Below are 5,921 nucleotides of genomic sequence, written 5' to 3'. Positions count from 1 at the left end.
AAAATATTCTAATTGAAAATGTTTTCACCAGAACTACATGTGTGTTAATTTAAATTTAAATGCAATTGTGCTTACTAGAGAAAGTTAACAGCACTTTGAAACTTTGTTGGCATTAATAACAATTCAGTATAAATTGTTGCTCAATCTTCCAGTAGACACAACACACAGAACACACACTGTATATTAAGGAACGTAAAAAAACACATTGTGGAAGCCAGATGTCCCAAGATGATATATTTATAGACTTGTACAATTTCCTTTCACAACTAGGAAAATCTAAACGCACGTGACTTAGTACACAAGATCCTCAGTTTAATATAAAGTAGGAAAAATATATTTAACGAGTTAGGTTATATAAAGTAATTGAAGGGTAGAGGGGCTGGGGAAATCCGGGAGATAGGCTGACCCGAGGGGTGTACAGAGGGAGGAGGGATCACCAGTGCAAGATCCACAGGGAGTGGAGACAAACTGAACCAGGAAAGCAGGTGTTTCTGGTGAGGACAGGGCGAGAGTGGAATGGGCTTGAGGGAAGGGTACTGAATGGGAGAGGAGGGACGGACTTCAGGAGGGTATTGAAATTGGTAGAGTGAGCTAGAGGGGAGCTCCTTGCCAACAGGTGAAAGCCCAACCACACGTGTATAAAGATAATAATTTACTTTCCAACAGCCCTGAGTTTGCTCCAACCAACTGAAAAATATATCAATGTGTGCTGTAGGTACATTATTTAATATTTAAATTCAAATGAAGTCAATGACTATTTGAAGCTCATTCAAAATCCCTTTATTACCTTAATTGCATTTTGTTTTTAAATATTATTTTGGTTTAAATAAATTCATGCAAAAAATATTGATGAACAAAAAGCACAATTGATTTTAAAAAACACACACACACACACACACATATATATATATACATACACATATATATATATACACATATATATATGAATGAATAAAGTGATTTGAATAGTTCCAAACTTACAATACAAAATGAGAACTATTTAATTTTTGTTAGGGTTGACTGTAATGTTACTCAACATTTATATTTTTACTTATTTTTGAATACAACAAATGAGGGCTTATTATTGTGGATTGTGTCAAAAACGAGAAAATCCATTAAAAACCACTTAGCTCGAACAATAATGTGCTCAAATTCAAAGATGCTCAGTTTTTAAAGAGCACAAAGTGTTATAGGACATGAAGTGGCATGTGGCATACATGTTGAACACAGCATCTGCCAAGTAATTAGCAACTATGTATACACATTTCAGGAACAAATGATTTTAAGAAATTATGTTCATGAAGTTCAAGGTGAAACCATCAAGATACCAAGAGGTAAAGTAACTTTAACAAAATCTGCAGTGCCAACTATTTTTCCAAACCTGCCATCATACTTGACACAGCGCAAGCCATACAGAAGAAAACTAGAGATGAGTGAAGTTCATTTTTGAATCAAACACAATACTTGCTGCAGTTACGACCATTTAAATTTAAAATTTCAAAGTAACCAAAATCTCACTTTAAACCATTTACAGTTGCTGGTGGCATTTTTACTTTTAATGAAAAATTTTTACCACACAGTACTCAAGTGGTTTTTAAGATAATTACTTGATTTTATGCTACAGCATAGCATAGCTGTGAATTTTGTGTGTGCATTATGATTGTTTTTTTGCATTAAGTCCAACAAAATATTTTTTTTCTTCATGGCAGGGGAAATTAACTTACCTTTTTTTTTTTCCCTCGCAATTTTTTGGCTGTTCAGGAACATTGGATCTGCTGTAAAACAATTATGGCAGCAAAGTGCTCTATTTGCAGGGCAGGCATCACATGATATTTTATGTTATTTCATACCTTTTAAGTAAAACATAAAATTGAAAGAAATACATTTAAGTTTTATTAAAGGTATATAATTGAGAATCGTAACATGAAATTCAGTTAATCTATATTCACTTAAAGACTTGACTATAATTGTCTGTTTAAAATTACCTTATTCCAGTATATTTTGCAATGTTTATTAAAACTTGGGCACCAGCACAATTCAGAAGAAAAAAATTAAAAAAAAAAAAAATGAAATCTAACACATTACAGATGAAATTCTTTTAAATATTTTGAGTGCATTACAATAGGAATAATAATGATTTTCAAAGTATTTGCTTTTCTATAAAACAAAAACTATGTGAGTTAATTTAATCACTGTTAAGTAAAGCTTTAAGGGAATTTTAATTTCAATCTGAAAATTCATTTACACTGGGCTTAGAAAATCCTATTTTATCACATAACGGTTTACACATACACACATCTTTAAAGAATACGCAAATGTAAATAAAGTCAAAACAATCTTCATTGGAATCTGTAACAGATCCAGCAGTTCATAAAAGAAGGGATCATATTAAAAACTGTTTGTGAGATTAAAAAGAAAAATTCTTGTGTTATTAACTACTCAATTACCACCTCAGATTTGTTACTAATTGAAACACATTAGTTTTTGGCAATAATTTAAGTTATATCAGAAGCATAAAACAATGTATGAAACTAGGTAAACAGTGTACTTTTACTGAATAGTTATTGTTAGAAATATATAGGAAAATAATAATCATGTTTGAACATTCTTGTTTTCAGAACATTGATAACAAAAATTCTGTCAAGATAGCTCGCTTAGAGCCACAAAGTGCCAGCTCCCCAAGCACCACAAAAAACGAAAATGTGTGGCAGTGGCTAATATCAAGGTCTCTTGATAATGGTTGGGGCAGAAAAACAGAAAACAATGCTTCACTGACATATTTCTACTACCGAAAATCTGAGCAGAACAATGCAGATTTGTTAATTAAAGTTGTTTGGGAACGTGACAGTGCTCAGCCAAGTTTGTACATTTGCAATCGTAAAATAAATATGAGGAGGTTAAATTTTAACTATGTCCATACTACAGACAGCATTTTGTTACTTCTCAGAAAGTTGGAAATAATAGAGTTTTGCAAAGGGGTACATATCAAAGAAATAACCAGCATGAACTCACCTCAAGTGTCATTAAAAATATTAAGTAATGCAGCAATATGCAATGGAATTTTGTTTAGTCCAAAATGTTGCTTTGTTTCAAATGAAGTTTGCCTACACTGCAAATGCTTCAAAACACGATTAATAAGTAAATCTAAAGTTCCACGAAGATGCTTTCTAACTAGAAATGTGAAGCGTTCGGTACTAAAAGAAAGATCTGCCATTACAATGATAAAACACTTACAAGGAAAAAACAAACAGCTTTCTACTACTGCTTTACAAGAGGCCATAAACAATTTGCTAGAAAAACAGCAAGAAGCTGTAAAACAGTGCTTTCATTCATGTACGTTGCAGAAAAATTCTTTTAGTAAGAAATGGATACTGGAATGTATTCTTATGCGATGTAAGAGCCCTTCTTTGTACAAGCATATTCAAGAACAAAAAATTCTTCATGTTCCCACAGTACGCACTATGAACACATACATCCGAGGTATAAAGGCAGAATGTGGCATTTCAGATGATATTCTGCAGTGCATTCAATGTAAACTGAAATCCTTGCCTATAAGAAAAGACACAATTGAACGTCATGGTGTACTGCTGTTTGACGAAATAAGTTTAACACAACATTTGGATTTAAATTCAGTGTCTGGTACAATCACAGGGTTAGTGGACATAGGTTCTAATACAACATACACACAAATCTCTCAGTATGCTGACCATGGTTTGGTCCTATTCTTTCGGCCATTTATTGGTAACTGGGGCCAAGTTGTTGGTGTGTATCTCACCAAAAATGCAGCCCCTGGCAATGTCCTTACAAATTTGGTTCTGGATGCTATTGTGAAACTAGATGCAGCTGGTCTGTTTGTAGACTGCGTAGTGTGTGATGGAGCAACAACAAACCGTTCAATGTGGAAAAAGTTTGGTATTGGCATAAAAGATGAGAAGAAAGTTTGTAATTCAGTTACCCACCCATGTAGTGAAACAGGCGACAGAAAGTTATATTTCATTTCTGATGGTCCACACTTGTTTAAGTGCATAAGAAACAGATGGCTTAAATCACGTGTATTTAAGGTTAGTTTTCATTTGTAAAAAAAAATTGCTGACATTTCAATATGATTATTTGATTGTTAAAATCTGTTACGGAATTTGTTTTATTTAAGATCGGGATGGAAGAAGCATGCATGAACCACTTGGAACTTCTACTGAAGTATGACAGTAAAGCGGCAGGCCTAAGAATGGCCCCAAATTTAACATATAAACATGTGCAGCCAAATAATTTCCAGAAAATGAGTGTTACTCTCATGAAGCAGGTAACTACAAATTGCTGTACATATTATGTAATTTCCATAATGCAGTTATTCATAATAAAAGTTCCACACATCAAAATTTAAGCGATGATGGTACTTGTCATTGTTTTCTTTACCGACTAACTACCAGTGGCACTAATGAATTTATGAAAACAATTTTCTTTTACTTCCAAGAGCATTTTTGGGAATGAAATGGGAAATATGGGCTCGGCCAATTTATTCACATCCTGTGCACAAAACACATAAAAATTATTTTGTAAATTAAATATATATACTTGTTTTATTAAATAAGTACACAAAAATAATTTTATAGACAGTTTATTTTTTACCAATAATTATTTTTAACATGGGGAGACAACAAAAGTTTTACTAAATTATTTTGATACCACTCAAAATTAAAATTGAACTTACTAGGCTACACTAGTTGTTAAATTATTAAGTTATTTGTATTGGGCATTGCATGAACTGAAATAATCCAATAATCACTGATGAAAACATTATATTTAAGAACTAAAAAAATTAATAAATTGTATGTCACCAGTATAGTTTTATATTTAACATTTTTTTTTACAAACAACCTAGCTTAATAATTTAATTTACATTATCACACAAACACAATACATTTGAGGGTAATTACATGATTAAAACTGGTTAGAAACTTACACGAAACTCACCTTAAAAAAATAATTTCTTATTGCTGTAAAAATTATAATAAAATTTTTATGCTTTTAGCTTTTCAGCATGGAAACAGCTGCAGCTTTGAAGTTTTACAGTAACAAGCCTGGTCTAGAAAATATTTCTGGCACTGTAAATTACATAGAAAAAGTTGCACAAGTTTATTCCATACTAGACAACAACAAACCATGGAAAGGCCTGACTGTTGGATCAGATGATGAAAAGGTAAAACTCTAAATTTTGAAATATTTCAATATTATGTCTGTACATAACAAATAGGCTACTCAGAATTATTTGTTTAGTTATTTTTTATAATAACTGATATAAAAAAATACAGTAATAATTTAACATTAAAAGAAATATTTGCTTCTATTCATAAACTGCACTTAACAAAAATAAAGATTTTCCTGTATTGAAACATGAAAAATACTTAATGAATAATGATTCTTTGTTTCTTATGTAGACACTTCGTGGTTTCTTGGAGTATATTCACATGTGGGAATTATCCACCAAATATCAGCCAGAATTGTTTCTTTCACCATCAACAGCCTGTGGAATAAGAGTAACGATAACATCAATCATTGAGTTGTCACATACACTTAATTCTATTGGCTTTCGTTACCTTCTCACATCAAAGGTAAACCAAAACATATTGGAGGTATGTATTATTTAAAAAACATTCATAGCTGAATTTTTAAAGCAAATAATAGCTAATTAACTAATCCTTATTTGATGTCTATAGGAAAAGTTCAATATTGCAAATGGAATTTAATTTTTTTGCCTTATAAAATTTTTAATAATTATATTTGGGAAAGCAGAAAAAATGTTATGAAATGCAGGAAAGTAATCAGTGTTGAAAATGAAAAATAGGGACAAATTTATGGACATATCAATTGTGGCATTCCCTGCCTCTGAGCACCTGGTGACGCCAGAGAGGGCAGGAGCAAGA

The 5,921-nt window shown here is 31.8% G+C and overlaps 1 long non-coding RNA gene across 1 annotated transcript; it reads left to right on the top strand.

Annotated features, from left to right (window-relative positions):
* The first annotated feature begins 3,778 nt into the window (after positions 1-3,778).
* On the top strand, positions 3,779-5,245 carry LOC134529953 (uncharacterized). The gene is made up of 3 exons (XR_010074754.1): positions 3,779-4,061; positions 4,151-4,300; positions 5,030-5,245. It is a non-coding gene; the product is annotated as an uncharacterized LOC134529953 (long non-coding RNA).
* Positions 5,246-5,921: the final 676 nt, after the last annotated feature.

Source organism: Bacillus rossius, chromosome 2 (assembly GCF_032445375.1).
Source record: "Bacillus rossius redtenbacheri isolate Brsri chromosome 2, Brsri_v3, whole genome shotgun sequence".
Classification (NCBI taxonomy): domain Eukaryota; kingdom Metazoa; phylum Arthropoda; class Insecta; order Phasmatodea; family Bacillidae; genus Bacillus; species Bacillus rossius.
The sequence above is the reverse complement of the archived record's forward strand: the minus strand, read 5'-3'. Positions and strand labels throughout refer to the sequence as shown.